This window comes from Camellia sinensis, chromosome 14 (assembly GCF_055761805.1).
Source record: "Camellia sinensis isolate YWXY chromosome 14, ASM5576180v1, whole genome shotgun sequence".
Classification (NCBI taxonomy): Eukaryota; Viridiplantae; Streptophyta; class Magnoliopsida; order Ericales; family Theaceae; genus Camellia; species Camellia sinensis.
In genome coordinates this window covers 103,832,066-103,849,378 of record NC_138974.1, presented here as the reverse complement: position 1 = coordinate 103,849,378, position 17,313 = coordinate 103,832,066, and the positions used below count along the sequence as shown (strand labels likewise).

Sequence of the window (17,313 nt, the reverse complement as noted above, 5' to 3'; positions counted from 1 at the left end):
ATGGAACAGGATAATCTGGAAATGGTTTAAAAGGGGGAAATTGTCGAAAAGGAGGCGAAGGCGATTGAATGGGCTAAAAATCGGACAGGCTGTCCGGGGAAAAAAAAAAAGAGGGGGGGGGGTGGTGGAAAAAGGGACAAAAGGGGTGCAACACGAGGACTTCCCAGGGGGTCACCCATCCTAGTACTACTCTCGCCCAAGCACGCTTAACTGCGGAGTTCTGATGGGATCCGGTGCATTAGTGCTGGTATGATCGCACCCGAAGATTAACCGCGACTTTATTGTTTTAAGCATTAGACGGGGAAAAAAATGAAATTGAATGGAACAGGATAATCTGGAAATGGTTTAAAAGGGAGAAATTGTCGAAAAGGAGGCGAAGGCGATTGAATGGGCTAAAAATCGGACAGGCTGTCCGGGGAAAAAAAAAAGAGGGGGGGGGTGGTGGAAAAAGGGACAAAAGGGGTGCAACACGAGGACTTCCCAGGGGGTCACCCATCCTAGTACTACTCTCGCCCAAGCACACTTAACTGCGGAGTTCTGATGGGATCCGGTGCATTAGTGCTGGTATGATCGCACCCGAAGATTAACCGCGACTTTATTGTTTTAAGCAGTAGACGGGGAAAAAAATGAAATTGAATGGAACAGGATAATCTGGAAATGGTTTAAAAGGGAGAAATTGTCGAAAAGGAGGCGAAGGCGATTGAATGGGCTAAAAATCGGACAGGCTGTCCGGGGAAAAAAAAAAGAGGGGGGGGGGTGGTGGAAAAAGGGACAAAAGGGGTGCAACACGAGGACTTCCCAGGGGGTCACCCATCCTAGTACTACTCTCGCCCAAGCACGCTTAACTGCGGAGTTCTGATGGGATCCGGTGCATTAGTGCTGGTATGATCGCACCCGAAGATTAACCGCGACTTTATTGTTTTAAGCAGTAGACGGGGGAAAAAAATGAAATTGAATGGAACAGGATAATCTGGAAATGGTTTAAAAGGGAGAAATTGTCGAAAAGGAGGCGAAGGCGATTGAATGGGCTAAAAATCGGACAGGCTGTCCGGGGAAAAAAAAAAGAGGGGGGGGGGTGGTGGAAAAAGGAACAAAAGGGGTGCAACACGAGGACTTCCCAGGGGGTCACCCATCCTAGTACTACTCTCGCCCAAGCACACTTAACTGCGGAGTTCTGATGGGATCCGGTGCATTAGTGCTGGTATGATCGCACCCGAAGATTAACCGCGACTTTATTGTTTTAAGCAGTAGACGGGGAAAAAAATGAAATTGAATGGAACAGGATAATCTGGAAATGGTTTAAAAGGGAGAAATTGTCGAAAAGGAGGCGAAGGCGATTGAATGGGCTAAAAATCGGACAGGCTGTCCGGGGAAAAAAAAAAGAGGGGGGGGTGGTGGAAAAAGGGACAAAAGGGGTGCAACACGAGGACTTCCCAGGGGGTCACCCATCCTAGTACTACTCTCGCCCAAGCACGCTTAACTGCGGAGTTCTGATGGGATCCGGTGCATTAGTGCTGGTATGATCGCACCCGAAGATTAACCGCGACTTTATTGTTTTAAGCAGTAGACGGGGAAAAAAATGAAATTGAATGGAACAGGATAATCTGGAAATGGTTTAAAAGGGAGAAATTGTCGAAAAGGAGGCGAAGGCGATTGAATGGGCTAAAAATCGGACAGGCTGTCCGGGGAAAAAAAAAAGAGGGGGGGGGGTGGTGGAAAAAGGGACAAAAGGGGAGCAACACCCATCCTAGTACTACTCTCGCCCAAGCACGCTTAACTACGGAGTTCTAATGGGATCCGGTGCATTAGTGCTGGTATGATCGCACCTGAAGATTATCCGCGACTTTGTTGTTTTAAGCAGTGGACGGGGAAAAAAATGAAATTGAATGGAACATGATAATCTGGAAATGGTTTAAAAGGGGGAAATTGTCGAAAAGGAGGCGAAGGCGATTGAATGGGCTAAAAATCGGACAGGCTGTCCGGGGAAAAAAAAAAAGAGGGGGGGGGGGTGGTGGAAAAAGGGACAAAAGGGGTGCAACACGAGGACTTCCCAGGGGGTCACCCATCCTAGTACTACTCTCGCCCAAGCACGCTTAACTGCGGAGTTCTGATGGGATCCGGTGCATTAGTGCTGGTATGATCGCACCTGAAGATTAACCGCGACTTTATTGTTTTAAGCAGTAGACGGGGAAAAAAATGAAATTGAATGGAACAGGATAATCTGGAAATGGTTTAAAAGGGAGAAATTGTCGAAAAGGAGGCGAAGGCGATTGAATGGGCTAAAAATCGGACAGGCTGTCCGGGGAAAAAAAAAAGAGGGGGGGGGGTTGGTGGAAAAACGGACAAAAGGGGTGCAACACGAGGACTTCCCAGGGGGTCACCCATCCTAGTACTACTCTCGCCCAAGCACGCTTAACTACGGAGTTCTGATGGGATCCGGTGCATTAGTGCTTGTATGATCGCACCCGAAGATTATCCGCGACTTTATTGTTTTAAGCAGTAGACGGGGAAAAAAATGAAATTGAATGGAACAGGATAATCTGGAAATGGTTTAAAAGGGGGAAATTGTCGAAAAGGAGGCGAAGGCGATTGAATGGGCTAAAAATCGGACAGGCTGTCCGGGGAAAAAAAAAAAGAGGGGGGGGGGTGGTGGAAAAAGGGACAAAAGGGGTGCAACACGAGGACTTCCCAGGGGGTCACCCATCCTAGTACTACTCTCGCCCAAGCACGCTTAACTGCGGAGTTCTGATGGGATCCGGTGCATTAGTGCTGGTATGATCGCACCCGAAGATTAACCGCGACTTTATTGTTTTAAGCATTAGACGGGGAAAAAAATGAAATTGAATGGAACAGGATAATCTGGAAATGGTTTAAAAGGGAGAAATTGTCGAAAAGGAGGCGAAGGCGATTGAATGGGCTAAAAATCGGACAGGCTGTCCGGGGAAAAAAAAAAGAGGGGGGGGGGTGGTGGAAAAAGGGACAAAAGGGGTGCAACACGAGGACTTCCCAGGGGGTCACCCATCCTAGTACTACTCTCGCCCAAGCACACTTAACTGCGGAGTTCTGATGGGATCCGGTGCATTAGTGCTGGTATGATCGCACCCGAAGATTAACCGCGACTTTATTGTTTTAAGCAGTAGACGGGGAAAAAAATGAAATTGAATGGAACAGGATAATCTGGAAATGGTTTAAAAGGGAGAAATTGTCGAAAAGGAGGCGAAGGCGATTGAATGGGCTAAAAATCGGACAGGCTGTCCGGGGAAAAAAAAAAGAGAGGGGGGTGGTGGAAAAAGGGACAAAAGGGGTGCAACACGAGGACTTCCCAGGGGGTCACCCATCCTAGTACTACTCTCGCCCAAGCACGCTTAACTGCGGAGTTCTGATGGGATCCGGTGCATTAGTGCTGGTATGATCGCACCCGAAGATTAACCGCGACTTTATTGTTTTAAGCAGTAGACGGGGAAAAAAATGAAATTGAATGGAACAGGATAATCTGGAAATGGTTTAAAAGGGAGAAATTGTCGAAAAGGAGGCGAAGGCGATTGAATGGGCTAAAAATCGGACAGGCTGTCCGGGGAAAAAAAAAAGAGGGGGGGGGTGGTGGAAAAAGGGACAAAAGGGGAGCAACACCCATCCTAGTACTACTCTCGCCCAAGCACGCTTAACTACGGAGTTCTAATGGGATCCGGTGCATTAGTGCTGGTATGATCGCACCTGAAGATTATCCGCGACTTTGTTGTTTTAAGCAGTGGACGGGGAAAAAAATGAAATTGAATGGAACATGATAATCTGGAAATGGTTTAAAAGGGGGAAATTGTCGAAAAGGAGGCGAAGGCGATTGAATGGGCTAAAAATCGGACAGGCTGTCCGGGGAAAAAAAAAAAGAGGGGGGGGGGTGGTGGAAAAAGGGACAAAAGGGGTGCAACACGAGGACTTCCCAGGGGGTCACCCATCCTAGTACTACTCTCGCCCAAGCACGCTTAACTGCGGAGTTCTGATGGGATCCGGTGCATTAGTGCTGGTATGATCGCACCTGAAGATTAACCGCGACTTTATTGTTTTAAGCAGTAGACGGGGAAAAAAATGAAATTGAATGGAACAGGATAATCTGGAAATGGTTTAAAAGGGAGAAATTGTCGAAAAGGAGGCGAAGGCGATTGAATGGGCTAAAAATCGGACAGGCTGTCCGGGGAAAAAAAAAAGAGGGGGGGGGGTTGGTGGAAAAACGGACAAAAGGGGTGCAACACGAGGACTTCCCAGGGGGTCACCCATCCTAGTACTACTCTCGCCCAAGCACGCTTAACTACGGAGTTCTGATGGGATCCGGTGCATTAGTGCTTGTATGATCGCACCCGAAGATTATCCGCGACTTTATTGTTTTAAGCAGTAGACGGGGAAAAAAATGAAATTGAATGGAACAGGATAATCTGGAAATGGTTTAAAAGGGGGAAATTGTCGAAAAGGAGGCGAAGGCGATTGAATGGGCTAAAAATCGGACAGGCTGTCCGGGGAAAAAAAAAAAGAGGGGGGGGGGTGGTGGAAAAAGGGACAAAAGGGGTGCAACACGAGGACTTCCCAGGGGGTCACCCATCCTAGTACTACTCTCGCCCAAGCACGCTTAACTGCGGAGTTCTGATGGGATCCGGTGCATTAGTGCTGGTATGATCGCACCCGAAGATTAACCGCGACTTTATTGTTTTAAGCATTAGACGGGGAAAAAAATGAAATTGAATGGAACAGGATAATCTGGAAATGGTTTAAAAGGGAGAAATTGTCGAAAAGGAGGCGAAGGCGATTGAATGGGCTAAAAATCGGACAGGCTGTCCGGGGAAAAAAAAAAGAGGGGGGGGGTGGTGGAAAAAGGGACAAAAGGGGTGCAACACGAGGACTTCCCAGGGGGTCACCCATCCTAGTACTACTCTCGCCCAAGCACACTTAACTGCGGAGTTCTGATGGGATCCGGTGCATTAGTGCTGGTATGATCGCACCCGAAGATTAACCGCGACTTTATTGTTTTAAGCAGTAGACGGGGAAAAAAATGAAATTGAATGGAACAGGATAATCTGGAAATGGTTTAAAAGGGAGAAATTGTCGAAAAGGAGGCGAAGGCGATTGAATGGGCTAAAAATCGGACAGGCTGTCCGGGGAAAAAAAAAAGAGGGGGGGGGGGGTGGTGGAAAAAGGGACAAAAGGGGTGCAACACGAGGACTTCCCAGGGGGTCACCCATCCTAGTACTACTCTCGCCCAAGCACGCTTAACTGCGGAGTTCTGATGGGATCCGGTGCATTAGTGCTGGTATGATCGCACCCGAAGATTAACCGCGACTTTATTGTTTTAAGCAGTAGACGGGGAAAAAAATGAAATTGAATGGAACAGGATAATCTGGAAATGGTTTAAAAGGGAGAAATTGTCGAAAAGGAGGCGAAGGCGATTGAATGGGCTAAAAATCGGACAGGCTGTCCGGGGAAAAAAAAAAGAGGGGGGGGGGGTGGTGGAAAAAGGGACAAAAGGGGAGCAACACCCATCCTAGTACTACTCTCGCCCAAGCACGCTTAACTACGGAGTTCTAATGGGATCCGGTGCATTAGTGCTGGTATGATCGCACCTGAAGATTATCCGCGACTTTGTTGTTTTAAGCAGTAGACGGGGAAAAAAATGAAATTGAATGGAACATGATAATCTGGAAATGGTTTAAAAGGGGGAAATTGTCGAAAAGGAGGCGAAGGCGATTGAATGGGCTAAAAATCGGACAGGCTGTCCGGGGAAAAAAAAAAAGAGGGGGGGGGGGTGGTGGAAAAAGGGACAAAAGGGGTGCAACACGAGGACTTCCCAGGGGGTCACCCATCCTAGTACTACTCTCGCCCAAGCACGCTTAACTGCGGAGTTCTGATGGGATCCGGTGCATTAGTGCTTGTATGATCGCACCCGAAGATTATCCGCGACTTTATTGTTTTAAGCATTAGACGGGGAAAAAAATGAAATTGAATGGAACAGGATAATCTGGAAATGGTTTAAAAGGGAGAAATTGTCGAAAAGGAGGCGAAGGCGATTGAATGGGCTAAAAATCGGACAGGCTGTCCGGGGAAAAAAAAAAGAGGGGGGGGGTGGTGGAAAAAGGGACAAAAGGGGTGCAACACGAGGACTTCCCAGGGGGTCACCCATCCTAGTACTACTCTCGCCCAAGCACGCTTAACTACGGAGTTCTGATGGGATCCGGTGCATTAGTGCTGGTATGATCGCACCTGAAGATTATCCGCGACTTTGTTGTTTTAAGCAGTAGACGGGGAAAAAAATGAAATTGAATGGAACATGATAATCTGGAAATGGTTTAAAAGGGAGAAATTGTCGAAAAGGAGGCGAAGGCGATTGAATGGGCTAAAAATCGGACAGGCTGTCCGGGGAAAAAAAAAAGAGGGGGGGGGGGTGGTGGAAAAACAGACAAAAGGGGTGCAACACGAGGACTTCCCAGGGGGTCACCCATCCTAGTACTACTCTCGCCCAAGCACGCTTAACTGCGGAGTTCTGATGGGATCCGGTGCATTAGTGCTGGTATGATCGCACCCGAAGATTAACCGCGACTTTATTGTTTTAAGCAGTAGACGGGGAAAAAAATGAAATTGAATGGAACAGGATAATCTGGAAATGGTTTAAAAGGGAGAAATTGTCGAAAAGGAGGCGAAGGCGATTGAATGGGCTAAAAATCGGACAGGCTGTCCGGGGAAAAAAAAAAGAGGGGGGGGGTGGTGGAAAAAGGGACAAAAGGGGAGCAACACCCATCCTAGTACTACTCTCGCCCAAGCACGCTTAACTACGGAGTTCTGATGGGATCCGGTGCATTAGTGCTGGTATGATCGCACCTGAAGATTATCCGCGACTTTGTTGTTTTAAGCAGTAGACGGGGAAAAAAATGAAATTGAATGGAACATGATAATCTGGAAATGGTTTAAAAGGGGGAAATTGTCGAAAAGGAGGCGAAGGTGATTGAATGGGCTAAAAATCGGACAGGCTGTCCGGGGAAAAAAAAAAGAGGGGGGGGGGTGGTGGAAAAAGGGACAAAAGGGGTGCAACACGAGGACTTCCCAGGGGGTCACCCATCCTAGTACTACTCTCGCCCAAGCACGCTTAACTGCGGAGTTCTGATGGGATCCGGTGCATTAGTGCTGGTATGATCGCACCCGAAGATTAACCGCGACTTTATTGTTTTAAGCATTAGACGGGGAAAAAAATGAAATTGAATGGAACAGGATAATCTGGAAATGGTTTAAAAGGGAGAAATTGTCGAAAAGGAGGCGAAGGCGATTGAATGGACTAAAAATCGGACAGGCTGTCCGGGGAAAAAAAAAAGAGGGGGGGGGGGGTGGTGGAAAAAGGGACAAAAGGGGTGCAACACGAGGACTTCCCAGGGGGTCACCCATCCTAGTACTACTCTCGCCCAAGCACGCTTAACTGCGGAGTTCTGATGGGATCCGGTGCATTAGTGCTGGTATGATCGCACCCGAAGATTAACCGCGACTTTATTGTTTTAAGCAGTAGACGGGGAAAAAAATGAAATTGAATGGAACAGGATAATCTGGAAATGGTTTAAAAGGGAGAAATTGTCGAAAAGGAGGCGAAGGCGATTGAATGGGCTAAAAATCGGACAGGCTGTCCGGGGAAAAAAAAAAGAGGGGGGGGGGTGGTGGAAAAACGGACAAAAGGGGTGCAACACGAGGACTTCCCAGGGGGTCACCCATCCTAGTACTACTCTCGCCCAAGCACGCTTAACTGCGGAGTTCTGATGGGATCCGGTGCATTAGTGCTGGTATGATCGCACCCGAAGATTAACCGCGACTTTATTGTTTTAAGCAGTAGACGGGGAAAAAAATGAAATTGAATGGAACAGGATAATCTGGAAATGGTTTAAAAGGGAGAAATTGTCGAAAAGGAGGCGAAGGCGATTGAATGGGCTAAAAATCGGACAGGCTGTCCGGGGAAAAAAAAAAGAGGGGGGGGGGGTGGTGGAAAAAGGGACAAAAGGGGTGCAACACGAGGACTTCCCAGGGGGTCACCCATCCTAGTACTACTCTCGCCCAAGCACGCTTAACTGGGGAGTTCTGATGAGATCCGGTGCATTAGTGCTGGTATGATCGCACCCAAAGATTAACCGCGACTTTATTGTTTTAAGCAGTAGACGGGGAAAAAAATGAAATTGAATGGAACGGGATAATCTGGAAATGGTTTAAAAGGGAGAAATTGTCGAAAAGGAGGCGAAGGCGATTGAATGGGTTAAAAATCGGACAGGCTGTCCGTGGAAAAAAAAAAGAGGGGGGGGTGGCGGAAAAGGGACAAAAGGGGTGCAACACGAGGACTTCCCAGGGGGTCACCCATCCTAGTACTACTCTCGCCCAAACACGCTTAACTGCGGAGTTCTGATGGGATCCGGTGCATTAGTGCTGGTATGATCGCACCCGAAGATTAACCGCGACTTTATTGTTTTAAGCAGTAGACGGGGAAAAAAATGAAATTGAATGGAACAGGATAATCTGGAAATGGTTTAAAAGGGAGAAATTGTCGAAAAGGAGGCGAAGGCGATTGAATGGGCTAAAAATCGGACAGGCTGTCCGGGGAAAAAAAAAAGAGGGGGGGGTGGTGGAAAAAGGGACAAAAGCGGTGCAACACGAGGACTTCCCAGGGGGTCACCCATCCTAGTACTACTCTCGCCCAAGCACGCTTAACTGCGGAGTTCTGATGGGATCCGGTGCATTGGTGCTGGTATGATCGCACCCGAAGATTAACCGCGACTTTATTGTTTTAAGCAGTAGACGGGGAAAAAAATGAAATTGAATGGAATAGGATAATCTGGAAATGGTTTAAAAGGGAGAAATTGTCGGAAAGGAGGCGAAGGCGATTGAATGGGCTAAAAATCGGACAGGCTGTCCGGGGAAAAAAAAAAGAGGGGGGGGGTGGTGGAAAAAGGGACAAAAGGGGAGCAACACCCATCCTAGTACTACTCTCGCCCAAGCACGCTTAACTACGGAGTTCTGATGGGATCCGGTGCATTAGTGCTGGTATGATCGCACCCGAAGATTATCCGCGACTTTATTGTTTTAAGCAGTAGACGGGGAAAAAAATGAAATTGAATGGAACACGATAATCTGGAAATGGTTTAAAAGGGGGAAATTGTCGAAAAGGAGGCGAAGGCGATTGAATGGGCTAAAAATCGGACAGGCTGTCCGGGGAAAAAAAAAAAGAGGGGGGGGGTGGTGGAAAAAGGGACAAAAGGGGTGCAACACGAGGACTTCCCAGGGGGTCACCCATCCTAGTACTACTCTCGCCCAAGCACGCTTAACTGCGGAGTTCTGATGGGATCCGGTGCATTAGTGCTGGTATGATCGCACCCGAAGATTAACCGCGACTTTATTGTTTTAAGCTGTAGACGGGGAAAAAAATGAAATTGAATGGAACAGGATAATCTGGAAATGGTTTAAAAGGGAGAAATTGTCGAAAAGGAGGCGAAGGCGATTGAATGGGCTAAAAATCGGACAGGCTGTCCGGGGAAAAAAAAAAGAGGGGGGGGTGGTGGAAAAAGGGACAAAAGGGGTGCAACACGAGGACTTCCCAGGGGGTCACCCATCCTAGTACTACTCTCGCCCAAGCACGCTTAACTGCGGAGTTCTGATGGGATCCGGTGCATTAGTGCTGGTATGATCGCAGCCGAAGATTAACCGCGACTTTATTGTTTTAAGCAGTAGACGGGGAAAAAAATGAAATTGAATGGAACAGGATAATCTGGAAATGGTTTAAAAGGGGGAAATTGTCGAAAAGGAGGCGAAGGCGATTGAATGGGCTAAAAATCGGACAGGCTGTCCGGGGAAAAAAAAAAAGGGGGGGGGGAGGTGGTGGAAAAATGGACAAAAGGGGTGCAACACGAGGACTTCCCAGGGGGTCACCCATCCTAGTACTACTCTCGCCCAAGCACGCTTAACTGCGGAGTTCTGATGGGATCCGGTGCATTAGTGCTGGTATGATCGCACCCGAAGATTAACCGCGACTTTATTGTTTTAAGCAGTAGACGGGGAAAAAAATGAAATTGAATGGAACAGGATAATCTGGAAATGGTTTAAAAGGGAGAAATTTTCGAAAAGGAGGCGAAGGCGATTGAATGGGCTAAAAATCGGACAGGCTGTCCGGGGAAAAAAAAAAGAGGGGGGGGGTGGTGGAAAAAGGGACAAAAGGGGTGCAACACGAGGACTTCCCAGGGGGTCACCCATCCTAGTACTACTCTCGCCCAAGCACGCTTAACTGCGGAGTTCTGATGGGATCCGGTGCATTAGTGCTGGTATGATCGCACCCGAAGATTAACCGCGACTTTATTGTTTTAAGCAGTAGACGGGGAAAAAAATGAAATTGAATGGAACAGGATAATCTGGAAATGGTTTAAAAGGGAGAAATTGTCGAAAAGGAGGCGAAGGCGATTGAATGGGCTAAAAATCGGACAGGCTGTCCGGGGAAAAAAAAAAGAGGGGGGGGGTGGTGGAAAAAGGGACAAAAGGGGAGAAACACCCATCCTAGTACTACTCTCGCCCAAGCACGCTTAACTACGGAGTTCTGATGGGATCCGGTGCATTAGTGCTGGTATGATCGCACCCGAAGATTATCCGCGACTTTATTGTTTTAAGCAGTAGACGGGGAAAAAAATGAAATTGAATGGAACATGATAATCTGGAAATGGTTTAAAAGGGGGAAATTGTCGAAAAGGAGGCGAAGGCGATTGAATGGGCTAAAAATCGGACAGGCTGTCCGGGGAAAAAAAAAAGAGGGGGGGGGGTGGTGGAAAAAGGGACAAAAGAGGTGCAACACGAGGACTTCCCAGGGGGTCACCCATCCTAGTACTACGCTCGCCCAAGCACGCTTAACTACGGAGTTCTGATGGGATCCGGTGCATTAGTGCTGGTATGATCGCACCCGAAGATTAACCGCGACTTTATTGTTTTAAGCAGTAGACGGGGAAAAAAATGAAATTGAATGGAACAGGATAATCTGGAAATGGTTTAAAAGGGAGAAATTGTCGAAAAGGAGGCGAAGGCGATTGAATGGACTAAAAATCGGACAGGCTGTCCGGGGAAAAAAAAAAGAGGGGGGGGGGGTGGTGGAAAAAGGGACAAAAGGGGTGCAACACGAGGACTTCCCAGGGGGTCACCCATCCTAGTACTACTCTCGCCCAAGCACGCTTAACTGCGGAGTTCTGATGGGATCCGGTGCATTAGTGCTGGTATGATCGCACCCGAAGATTAACCGCGACTTTATTGTTTTAAGCAGTAGACGGGGAAAAAAATGAAATTGAATGGAACAGGATAATCTGGAAATGGTTTAAAAGGGAGAAATTGTCGAAAAGGAGGCGAAGGCGATTGAATGGGCTAAAAATCGGACAGGCTGTCCGGGGAAAAAAAAAAGAGGGGGGGGGGGTGGTGGAAAAACGGACAAAAGGGGTGCAACACGAGGACTTCCCAGGGGGTCACCCATCCTAGTACTACTCTCGCCCAAGCACGCTTAACTGCGGAGTTCTGATGGGATCCGGTGCATTAGTGCTGGTATGATCGCACCCGAAGATTAACCGCGACTTTATTGTTTTAAGCAGTAGACGGGGAAAAAAATGAAATTGAATGGAACAGGATAATCTGGAAATGGTTTAAAAGGGAGAAATTGTCGAAAAGGAGGCGAAGGCGATTGAATGGGCTAAAAATCGGACAGGCTGTCCGGGGAAAAAAAAAAGAGGGGGGGGGGTGGTGGAAAAAGGGACAAAAGGGGTGCAACACGAGGACTTCCCAGGGGGTCACCCATCCTAGTACTACTCTCGCCCAAGCACGCTTAACTGGGGAGTTCTGATGAGATCCGGTGCATTAGTGCTGGTATGATCGCACCCAAAGATTAACCGCGACTTTATTGTTTTAAGCAGTAGACGGGGAAAAAAATGAAATTGAATGGAACGGGATAATCTGGAAATGGTTTAAAAGGGAGAAATTGTCGAAAAGGAGGCGAAGGCGATTGAATGGGTTAAAAATCGGACAGGCTGTCCGTGGAAAAAAAAAAGAGGGGGGGGTGGCGGAAAAGGGACAAAAGGGGTGCAACACGAGGACTTCCCAGGGGGTCACCCATCCTAGTACTACTCTCGCCCAAACACGCTTAACTGCGGAGTTCTGATGGGATCCGGTGCATTAGTGCTGGTATGATCGCACCCGAAGATTAACCGCGACTTTATTGTTCTAAGCAGTAGACGGGGAAAAAAATGAAATTGAATGGAACAGGATAATCTGGAAATGGTTTAAAAGGGAGAAATTGTCGAAAAGGAGGCGAAGGCGATTGAATGGGCTAAAAATCGGACAGGCTGTCCGGGGAAAAAAAAAAGAGGGGGGGGTGGTGGAAAAAGGGACAAAAGCGGTGCAACACGAGGACTTCCCAGGGGGTCACCCATCCTAGTACTACTCTCGCCCAAGCACGCTTAACTGCGGAGTTCTGATGGGATCCGGTGCATTGGTGCTGGTATGATCGCACCCGAAGATTAACCGCGACTTTATTGTTTTAAGCAGTAGACGGGGAAAAAAATGAAATTGAATGGAATAGGATAATCTGGAAATGGTTTAAAAGGGAGAAATTGTCGGAAAGGAGGCGAAGGCGATTGAATGGGCTAAAAATCGGACAGGCTGTCCGGGGAAAAAAAAAAGAGGGGGGGGGTGGTGGAAAAAGGGACAAAAGGGGAGCAACACCCATCCTAGTACTACTCTCGCCCAAGCACGCTTAACTACGGAGTTCTGATGGGATCCGGTGCATTAGTGCTGGTATGATCGCACCCGAAGATTATCCGCGACTTTATTGTTTTAAGCAGTAGACGGGGAAAAAAATGAAATTGAATGGAACACGATAATCTGGAAATGGTTTAAAAGGGGGAAATTGTCGAAAAGGAGGCGAAGGCGATTGAATGGGCTAAAAATCGGACAGGCTGTCCGGGGAAAAAAAAAAAGAGGGGGGGGGTGGTGGAAAAAGGGACAAAAGGGGTGCAACACGAGGACTTCCCAGGGGGTCACCCATCCTAGTACTACTCTCGCCCAAGCACGCTTAACTGCGGAGTTCTGATGGGATCCGGTGCATTAGTGCTGGTATGATCGCACCCGAAGATTAACCGCGACTTTATTGTTTTAAGCTGTAGACGGGGAAAAAAATGAAATTGAATGGAACAGGATAATCTGGAAATGGTTTAAAAGGGAGAAATTGTCGAAAAGGAGGCGAAGGCGATTGAATGGGCTAAAAATCGGACAGGCTGTCCGGGGAAAAAAAAAAGAGGGGGGGGTGGTGGAAAAAGGGACAAAAGGGGTGCAACACGAGGACTTCCCAGGGGGTCACCCATCCTAGTACTACTCTCGCCCAAGCACGCTTAACTGCGGAGTTCTGATGGGATCCGGTGCATTAGTGCTGGTATGATCGCAGCCGAAGATTTACCGCGACTTTATTGTTTTAAGCAGTAGACGGGGAAAAAAATGAAATTGAATGGAACAGGATAATCTGGAAATGGTTTAAAAGGGGGAAATTGTCGAAAAGGAGGCGAAGGCGATTGAATGGGCTAAAAATCGGACAGGCTGTCCGGGGAAAAAAAAAAAGGGGGGGGGGAGGTGGTGGAAAAATGGACAAAAGGGGTGCAACACGAGGACTTCCCAGGGGGTCACCCATCCTAGTACTACTCTCGCCCAAGCACGCTTAACTGCGGAGTTCTGATGGGATCCGGTGCATTAGTGCTGGTATGATCGCACCCGAAGATTAACCGCGACTTTATTGTTTTAAGCAGTAGACGGGGAAAAAAATGAAATTGAATGGAACAGGATAATCTGGAAATGGTTTAAAAGGGAGAAATTTTCGAAAAGGAGGCGAAGGCGATTGAATGGGCTAAAAATCGGACAGGCTGTCCGGGGAAAAAAAAAAGAGGGGGGGGGTGGTGGAAAAAGGGACAAAAGGGGTGCAACACGAGGACTTCCCAGGGGGTCACCCATCCTAGTACTACTCTCGCCCAAGCACGCTTAACTGCGGAGTTCTGATGGGATCCGGTGCATTAGTGCTGGTATGATCGCACCCGAAGATTAACCGCGACTTTATTGTTTTAAGCAGTAGACGGGGAAAAAAATGAAATTGAATGGAACAGGATAATCTGGAAATGGTTTAAAAGGGAGAAATTGTCGAAAAGGAGGCGAAGGCGATTGAATGGGCTAAAAATCGGACAGGCTGTCCGGGGAAAAAAAAAAGAGGGGGGGGGGTGGTGGAAAAAGGGACAAAAGGGGAGAAACACCCATCCTAGTACTACTCTCGCCCAAGCACGCTTAACTACGGAGTTCTGATGGGATCCGGTGCATTAGTGCTGGTATGATCGCACCCGAAGATTATCCGCGACTTTATTGTTTTAAGCAGTAGACGGGGAAAAAAATGAAATTGAATGGAACATGATAATCTGGAAATGGTTTAAAAGGGGGAAATTGTCGAAAAGGAGGCGAAGGCGATTGAATGGGCTAAAAATCGGACAGGCTGTCCGGGGAAAAAAAAAAGAGGGGGGGGGGGTGGTGGAAAAAGGGACAAAAGAGGTGCAACACGAGGACTTCCCAGGGGGTCACCCATCCTAGTACTACGCTCGCCCAAGCACGCTTAACTACGGAGTTCTGATGGGATCCGGTGCATTAGTGCTGGTATGATCGCACCCGAAGATTAACCGCGACTTTATTGTTTTAAGCAGTAGACGGGGAAAAAATGAAATTGAATGGAACAGGATAATCTGGAAATGGTTTAAAAGGGAGAAATTGTCGAAAAGGAGGCGAAGGCGATTGAATGGGCTAAAAATCGGACAGGCTGTCCGGGGAAAAAAAAAAGAGGGGGGGGGTGGTGGAAAAAGGGACAAAAGGGGTGCAACACGAGGACTTCCCAGGGGGTCACCCATCCTAGTACTACTCTCGCCCAAGCACGCTTAACTGCGGAGTTCTGATGGGATCCGGTGCATTAGTGCTGGTATGATCGCACCCGAAGATTAACCGCGACTTTATTGTTTTAAGCAGTAGACGGGGAAAAAAATGAAATTGAATGGAACAGGATAATCTGGAAATGGTTTAAAAGGGAGAAATTGTCGAAAAGGAGGCGAAGGCGATTGAATGGGCTAAAAATCGGACAGGCTGTCCGGGGAAAAAAAAAAGAGGGGGGGGGGGGTGGTGGAAAAAGGGACAAAAGGGGTGCAACACGAGGACTTCCCAGGGGGTCACCCATCCTAGTACTACTCTCGCCCAAGCACGCTTAACTGGGGAGTTCTGATGAGATCCGGTGCATTAGTGCTGGTATGATCGCACCCGAAGATTAACCGCGACTTTATTGTTTTAAGCAGTAGACGGGGAAAAAAATGAAATTGAATGGAACGGGATAATCTGGAAATGGTTTAAAAGGGAGAAATTGTCGAAAAGGAGGCGAAGGCGATTGAATGGGTTAAAAATCGGACAGGCTGTCCGGGGAAAAAAAAAAAGGGGGGGGAGGTGGTGGAAAAATGGACAAAAGGGGTGCAACACGAGGACTTCCCAGGGGGTCACCCATCCTAGTACTACTCTCGCCCAAGCACGCTTAACTGCGGAGTTCTGATGGGATCCGGTGCATTAGTGCTGGTATGATCGCACCCGAAGATTAACCGCGACTTTATTGTTTTAAGCAGTAGACGGGGGAAAAAAATGAAATTGAATGGAACAGGATAATCTGGAAATGGTTTAAAAGGGAGAAATTGTCGAAAAGGAGGCGAAGGCGATTGAATGGGCTAAAAATCGGACAGGCTGTCCGGGGAAAAAAAAAAGAGGGGGGGGTGGTGGAAAAAGGGACAAAAGGGGTGCAACACGAGGACTTCCCAGGGGGTCACCCATCCTAGTACTACTCTCGCCCAAGCACGCTTAACTGCGGAGTTCTGATGGGATCCGGTGCATTAGTGCTGGTATGATCGCACCCGAAGATTAACCGCGACTTTATTGTTTTAAGCAGTAGACGGGGAAAAAAATGAAATTGAATGGAACATGATAATCTGGAAATGGTTTAAAAGGGAGAAATTGTCGAAAAGGAGGCGAAGGCGATTGAATGGGCTAAAAATCGGACAGGCTGTCCGGGGAAAAAAAAAAGAGGGGGGGGGTGGTGGAAAAAGGGACAAAAGTGGAGCAACACCCATCCTAGTACTACTCTCGCCCAAGCACGCTTAACTACGGAGTTCTGATGGGATCCGGTGCATTAGTGCTTGTATGATCGCACCCGAAGATTATCCGCGACTTTATTGTTTTAAGCAGTAGACGGGGAAAAAAATGAAATTGAATGGAACATGATAATCTGGAAATGGTTTAAAAGGGGGAAATTGTCGAAAAGGAGGCGAAGGCGATTGAATGGGCTAAAAATCGGACAGGCTGTCCGGGGAAAAAAAAAAAGAGGGGGGGGGGTGGTGGAAAAAGGGACAAAAGGGGTGCAACACGAGGACTTCCCAGGGGGTCACCCATCCTAGTACTACTCTCGCCCAAGCACGCTTAACTGCGGAGTTCTGATGGGATCCGGTGCATTAGTGCTGGTATGATCGCACCCGAGGATTAACCGCGACTTTATTGTTTTAAGCATTAGACGGGGAAAAAAATGAAATTGAATGGAACAGGATAATCTGGAAATGGTTTAAAAGGGAGAAATTGTCGAAAAGGAGGCGAAGGCGATTGAATGGGCTAAAAATCGGACAGGCTGTCCGGGGAAAAAAAAAAGAGGGGGGGGGGTGGTGGAAAAAGGGACAAAAGGGGTGCAACACGAGGACTTCCCAGGGGGTCACCCATCCTAGTACTACTCTCGCCCAAGCACACTTAACTGCGGAGTTCTGATGGGATCCGGTGCATTAGTGCTGGTATGATCGCACCCGAAGATTAACCGCGACTTTATTGTTTTAAGCAGTAGACGGGGAAAAAAATGAAATTGAATGGAACAGGATAATCTGGAAATGGTTTAAAAGGGAGAAATTGTCGAAAAGGAGGCGAAGGCGATTGAATGGGCTAAAAATCGGACAGGCTGTCCGGGGAAAAAAAAAAGAGGGGGGGGGGGTGGTGGAAAAAGGGACAAAAGGGGTGCAACACGAGGACTTCCCAGGGGGTCACCCATCCTAGTACTACTCTCGCCCAAGCACGCTTAACTGCGGAGTTCTGATGGGATCCGGTGCATTAGTGCTGGTATGATCGCACCCGAAGATTAACCGCGACTTTATTGTTTTAAGCAGTAGACGGGGAAAAAAATGAAATTGAATGGAACAGGATAAT

The 17,313-nt window shown here is 47.9% G+C and overlaps 46 non-coding genes and 8 pseudogenes across 46 annotated transcripts; all 54 read right to left on the bottom strand.

The window, feature by feature from the left end:
• Window positions 1-142: 142 nt before the first annotated feature.
• LOC145810452 (5S ribosomal RNA) lies at window positions 143-261 on the bottom strand. The gene has a single exon (XR_014354020.1). It is a non-coding gene; the product is annotated as a 5S ribosomal RNA (ribosomal RNA).
• A 198-nt stretch (window positions 262-459) lies between these two features.
• LOC145809160 (5S ribosomal RNA) lies at window positions 460-578 on the bottom strand. The gene has a single exon (XR_014352654.1). It is a non-coding gene; the product is annotated as a 5S ribosomal RNA (ribosomal RNA).
• Window positions 579-777: 199 nt separating this feature from the next.
• On the bottom strand, window positions 778-896 carry LOC145810441 (5S ribosomal RNA). The gene has a single exon (XR_014354009.1). It is a non-coding gene; the product is annotated as a 5S ribosomal RNA (ribosomal RNA).
• A 200-nt stretch (window positions 897-1,096) lies between these two features.
• On the bottom strand, window positions 1,097-1,215 carry LOC145809158 (5S ribosomal RNA). Its single transcript, XR_014352652.1, has one exon. It is a non-coding gene; the product is annotated as a 5S ribosomal RNA (ribosomal RNA).
• Window positions 1,216-1,412: 197 nt separating this feature from the next.
• LOC145810432 (5S ribosomal RNA) lies at window positions 1,413-1,531 on the bottom strand. Its single transcript, XR_014354000.1, has one exon. It is a non-coding gene; the product is annotated as a 5S ribosomal RNA (ribosomal RNA).
• Window positions 1,532-1,719: 188 nt separating this feature from the next.
• On the bottom strand, window positions 1,720-1,828 carry LOC145812435 (5S ribosomal RNA; annotated as a pseudogene).
• A 201-nt stretch (window positions 1,829-2,029) lies between these two features.
• On the bottom strand, window positions 2,030-2,148 carry LOC145809396 (5S ribosomal RNA). The gene has a single exon (XR_014352936.1). It is a non-coding gene; the product is annotated as a 5S ribosomal RNA (ribosomal RNA).
• A 200-nt stretch (window positions 2,149-2,348) lies between these two features.
• LOC145810229 (5S ribosomal RNA) lies at window positions 2,349-2,467 on the bottom strand. The gene has a single exon (XR_014353804.1). It is a non-coding gene; the product is annotated as a 5S ribosomal RNA (ribosomal RNA).
• A 200-nt stretch (window positions 2,468-2,667) lies between these two features.
• Window positions 2,668-2,786, bottom strand: LOC145810421 (5S ribosomal RNA). Its single transcript, XR_014353989.1, has one exon. It is a non-coding gene; the product is annotated as a 5S ribosomal RNA (ribosomal RNA).
• Window positions 2,787-2,985: 199 nt separating this feature from the next.
• LOC145809157 (5S ribosomal RNA) lies at window positions 2,986-3,104 on the bottom strand. Its single transcript, XR_014352651.1, has one exon. It is a non-coding gene; the product is annotated as a 5S ribosomal RNA (ribosomal RNA).
• Window positions 3,105-3,301: 197 nt separating this feature from the next.
• On the bottom strand, window positions 3,302-3,420 carry LOC145810409 (5S ribosomal RNA). Its single transcript, XR_014353978.1, has one exon. It is a non-coding gene; the product is annotated as a 5S ribosomal RNA (ribosomal RNA).
• A 187-nt stretch (window positions 3,421-3,607) lies between these two features.
• LOC145812434 (5S ribosomal RNA) lies at window positions 3,608-3,716 on the bottom strand (annotated as a pseudogene).
• Window positions 3,717-3,916: 200 nt separating this feature from the next.
• Window positions 3,917-4,035, bottom strand: LOC145809395 (5S ribosomal RNA). Its single transcript, XR_014352935.1, has one exon. It is a non-coding gene; the product is annotated as a 5S ribosomal RNA (ribosomal RNA).
• A 200-nt stretch (window positions 4,036-4,235) lies between these two features.
• LOC145810227 (5S ribosomal RNA) lies at window positions 4,236-4,354 on the bottom strand. The gene has a single exon (XR_014353803.1). It is a non-coding gene; the product is annotated as a 5S ribosomal RNA (ribosomal RNA).
• A 200-nt stretch (window positions 4,355-4,554) lies between these two features.
• Window positions 4,555-4,673, bottom strand: LOC145810397 (5S ribosomal RNA). The gene has a single exon (XR_014353967.1). It is a non-coding gene; the product is annotated as a 5S ribosomal RNA (ribosomal RNA).
• Window positions 4,674-4,871: 198 nt separating this feature from the next.
• On the bottom strand, window positions 4,872-4,990 carry LOC145809156 (5S ribosomal RNA). Its single transcript, XR_014352650.1, has one exon. It is a non-coding gene; the product is annotated as a 5S ribosomal RNA (ribosomal RNA).
• A 201-nt stretch (window positions 4,991-5,191) lies between these two features.
• LOC145810387 (5S ribosomal RNA) lies at window positions 5,192-5,310 on the bottom strand. The gene has a single exon (XR_014353957.1). It is a non-coding gene; the product is annotated as a 5S ribosomal RNA (ribosomal RNA).
• Window positions 5,311-5,499: 189 nt separating this feature from the next.
• Window positions 5,500-5,608, bottom strand: LOC145812433 (5S ribosomal RNA; annotated as a pseudogene).
• Window positions 5,609-5,809: 201 nt separating this feature from the next.
• LOC145810183 (5S ribosomal RNA) lies at window positions 5,810-5,928 on the bottom strand. The gene has a single exon (XR_014353755.1). It is a non-coding gene; the product is annotated as a 5S ribosomal RNA (ribosomal RNA).
• Window positions 5,929-6,126: 198 nt separating this feature from the next.
• On the bottom strand, window positions 6,127-6,245 carry LOC145809483 (5S ribosomal RNA). Its single transcript, XR_014353041.1, has one exon. It is a non-coding gene; the product is annotated as a 5S ribosomal RNA (ribosomal RNA).
• A 200-nt stretch (window positions 6,246-6,445) lies between these two features.
• LOC145810376 (5S ribosomal RNA) lies at window positions 6,446-6,564 on the bottom strand. The gene has a single exon (XR_014353946.1). It is a non-coding gene; the product is annotated as a 5S ribosomal RNA (ribosomal RNA).
• A 187-nt stretch (window positions 6,565-6,751) lies between these two features.
• Window positions 6,752-6,860, bottom strand: LOC145812422 (5S ribosomal RNA; annotated as a pseudogene).
• A 199-nt stretch (window positions 6,861-7,059) lies between these two features.
• LOC145810365 (5S ribosomal RNA) lies at window positions 7,060-7,178 on the bottom strand. Its single transcript, XR_014353936.1, has one exon. It is a non-coding gene; the product is annotated as a 5S ribosomal RNA (ribosomal RNA).
• Window positions 7,179-7,379: 201 nt separating this feature from the next.
• LOC145810351 (5S ribosomal RNA) lies at window positions 7,380-7,498 on the bottom strand. Its single transcript, XR_014353925.1, has one exon. It is a non-coding gene; the product is annotated as a 5S ribosomal RNA (ribosomal RNA).
• A 199-nt stretch (window positions 7,499-7,697) lies between these two features.
• On the bottom strand, window positions 7,698-7,816 carry LOC145810341 (5S ribosomal RNA). Its single transcript, XR_014353915.1, has one exon. It is a non-coding gene; the product is annotated as a 5S ribosomal RNA (ribosomal RNA).
• A 200-nt stretch (window positions 7,817-8,016) lies between these two features.
• On the bottom strand, window positions 8,017-8,135 carry LOC145810515 (5S ribosomal RNA). The gene has a single exon (XR_014354079.1). It is a non-coding gene; the product is annotated as a 5S ribosomal RNA (ribosomal RNA).
• Window positions 8,136-8,331: 196 nt separating this feature from the next.
• On the bottom strand, window positions 8,332-8,450 carry LOC145809417 (5S ribosomal RNA). Its single transcript, XR_014352961.1, has one exon. It is a non-coding gene; the product is annotated as a 5S ribosomal RNA (ribosomal RNA).
• Window positions 8,451-8,647: 197 nt separating this feature from the next.
• Window positions 8,648-8,766, bottom strand: LOC145810198 (5S ribosomal RNA). Its single transcript, XR_014353770.1, has one exon. It is a non-coding gene; the product is annotated as a 5S ribosomal RNA (ribosomal RNA).
• A 198-nt stretch (window positions 8,767-8,964) lies between these two features.
• On the bottom strand, window positions 8,965-9,062 carry LOC145812414 (5S ribosomal RNA; annotated as a pseudogene).
• Window positions 9,063-9,261: 199 nt separating this feature from the next.
• LOC145810330 (5S ribosomal RNA) lies at window positions 9,262-9,380 on the bottom strand. The gene has a single exon (XR_014353905.1). It is a non-coding gene; the product is annotated as a 5S ribosomal RNA (ribosomal RNA).
• A 197-nt stretch (window positions 9,381-9,577) lies between these two features.
• LOC145809710 (5S ribosomal RNA) lies at window positions 9,578-9,696 on the bottom strand. The gene has a single exon (XR_014353272.1). It is a non-coding gene; the product is annotated as a 5S ribosomal RNA (ribosomal RNA).
• A 201-nt stretch (window positions 9,697-9,897) lies between these two features.
• On the bottom strand, window positions 9,898-10,016 carry LOC145810318 (5S ribosomal RNA). The gene has a single exon (XR_014353893.1). It is a non-coding gene; the product is annotated as a 5S ribosomal RNA (ribosomal RNA).
• Window positions 10,017-10,214: 198 nt separating this feature from the next.
• Window positions 10,215-10,333, bottom strand: LOC145810307 (5S ribosomal RNA). Its single transcript, XR_014353883.1, has one exon. It is a non-coding gene; the product is annotated as a 5S ribosomal RNA (ribosomal RNA).
• Window positions 10,334-10,520: 187 nt separating this feature from the next.
• On the bottom strand, window positions 10,521-10,629 carry LOC145812426 (5S ribosomal RNA; annotated as a pseudogene).
• A 199-nt stretch (window positions 10,630-10,828) lies between these two features.
• Window positions 10,829-10,947, bottom strand: LOC145810099 (5S ribosomal RNA). Its single transcript, XR_014353665.1, has one exon. It is a non-coding gene; the product is annotated as a 5S ribosomal RNA (ribosomal RNA).
• A 200-nt stretch (window positions 10,948-11,147) lies between these two features.
• Window positions 11,148-11,266, bottom strand: LOC145810297 (5S ribosomal RNA). The gene has a single exon (XR_014353873.1). It is a non-coding gene; the product is annotated as a 5S ribosomal RNA (ribosomal RNA).
• Window positions 11,267-11,466: 200 nt separating this feature from the next.
• LOC145810286 (5S ribosomal RNA) lies at window positions 11,467-11,585 on the bottom strand. The gene has a single exon (XR_014353862.1). It is a non-coding gene; the product is annotated as a 5S ribosomal RNA (ribosomal RNA).
• A 199-nt stretch (window positions 11,586-11,784) lies between these two features.
• LOC145810514 (5S ribosomal RNA) lies at window positions 11,785-11,903 on the bottom strand. The gene has a single exon (XR_014354078.1). It is a non-coding gene; the product is annotated as a 5S ribosomal RNA (ribosomal RNA).
• A 196-nt stretch (window positions 11,904-12,099) lies between these two features.
• Window positions 12,100-12,218, bottom strand: LOC145809416 (5S ribosomal RNA). Its single transcript, XR_014352960.1, has one exon. It is a non-coding gene; the product is annotated as a 5S ribosomal RNA (ribosomal RNA).
• Window positions 12,219-12,415: 197 nt separating this feature from the next.
• On the bottom strand, window positions 12,416-12,534 carry LOC145810197 (5S ribosomal RNA). The gene has a single exon (XR_014353769.1). It is a non-coding gene; the product is annotated as a 5S ribosomal RNA (ribosomal RNA).
• Window positions 12,535-12,732: 198 nt separating this feature from the next.
• On the bottom strand, window positions 12,733-12,830 carry LOC145812413 (5S ribosomal RNA; annotated as a pseudogene).
• Window positions 12,831-13,029: 199 nt separating this feature from the next.
• Window positions 13,030-13,148, bottom strand: LOC145810275 (5S ribosomal RNA). Its single transcript, XR_014353851.1, has one exon. It is a non-coding gene; the product is annotated as a 5S ribosomal RNA (ribosomal RNA).
• A 197-nt stretch (window positions 13,149-13,345) lies between these two features.
• On the bottom strand, window positions 13,346-13,464 carry LOC145809709 (5S ribosomal RNA). Its single transcript, XR_014353271.1, has one exon. It is a non-coding gene; the product is annotated as a 5S ribosomal RNA (ribosomal RNA).
• A 201-nt stretch (window positions 13,465-13,665) lies between these two features.
• LOC145810263 (5S ribosomal RNA) lies at window positions 13,666-13,784 on the bottom strand. The gene has a single exon (XR_014353839.1). It is a non-coding gene; the product is annotated as a 5S ribosomal RNA (ribosomal RNA).
• Window positions 13,785-13,982: 198 nt separating this feature from the next.
• LOC145810253 (5S ribosomal RNA) lies at window positions 13,983-14,101 on the bottom strand. Its single transcript, XR_014353829.1, has one exon. It is a non-coding gene; the product is annotated as a 5S ribosomal RNA (ribosomal RNA).
• A 188-nt stretch (window positions 14,102-14,289) lies between these two features.
• LOC145812425 (5S ribosomal RNA) lies at window positions 14,290-14,398 on the bottom strand (annotated as a pseudogene).
• A 200-nt stretch (window positions 14,399-14,598) lies between these two features.
• On the bottom strand, window positions 14,599-14,717 carry LOC145810098 (5S ribosomal RNA). The gene has a single exon (XR_014353664.1). It is a non-coding gene; the product is annotated as a 5S ribosomal RNA (ribosomal RNA).
• Window positions 14,718-14,914: 197 nt separating this feature from the next.
• Window positions 14,915-15,033, bottom strand: LOC145810242 (5S ribosomal RNA). Its single transcript, XR_014353817.1, has one exon. It is a non-coding gene; the product is annotated as a 5S ribosomal RNA (ribosomal RNA).
• Window positions 15,034-15,234: 201 nt separating this feature from the next.
• On the bottom strand, window positions 15,235-15,353 carry LOC145810513 (5S ribosomal RNA). Its single transcript, XR_014354077.1, has one exon. It is a non-coding gene; the product is annotated as a 5S ribosomal RNA (ribosomal RNA).
• A 199-nt stretch (window positions 15,354-15,552) lies between these two features.
• On the bottom strand, window positions 15,553-15,671 carry LOC145810230 (5S ribosomal RNA). The gene has a single exon (XR_014353805.1). It is a non-coding gene; the product is annotated as a 5S ribosomal RNA (ribosomal RNA).
• A 198-nt stretch (window positions 15,672-15,869) lies between these two features.
• On the bottom strand, window positions 15,870-15,988 carry LOC145810218 (5S ribosomal RNA). The gene has a single exon (XR_014353793.1). It is a non-coding gene; the product is annotated as a 5S ribosomal RNA (ribosomal RNA).
• A 496-nt stretch (window positions 15,989-16,484) lies between these two features.
• Window positions 16,485-16,603, bottom strand: LOC145810207 (5S ribosomal RNA). The gene has a single exon (XR_014353780.1). It is a non-coding gene; the product is annotated as a 5S ribosomal RNA (ribosomal RNA).
• A 199-nt stretch (window positions 16,604-16,802) lies between these two features.
• On the bottom strand, window positions 16,803-16,921 carry LOC145809155 (5S ribosomal RNA). Its single transcript, XR_014352649.1, has one exon. It is a non-coding gene; the product is annotated as a 5S ribosomal RNA (ribosomal RNA).
• Window positions 16,922-17,121: 200 nt separating this feature from the next.
• Window positions 17,122-17,240, bottom strand: LOC145810196 (5S ribosomal RNA). Its single transcript, XR_014353768.1, has one exon. It is a non-coding gene; the product is annotated as a 5S ribosomal RNA (ribosomal RNA).
• Window positions 17,241-17,313: the final 73 nt, after the last annotated feature.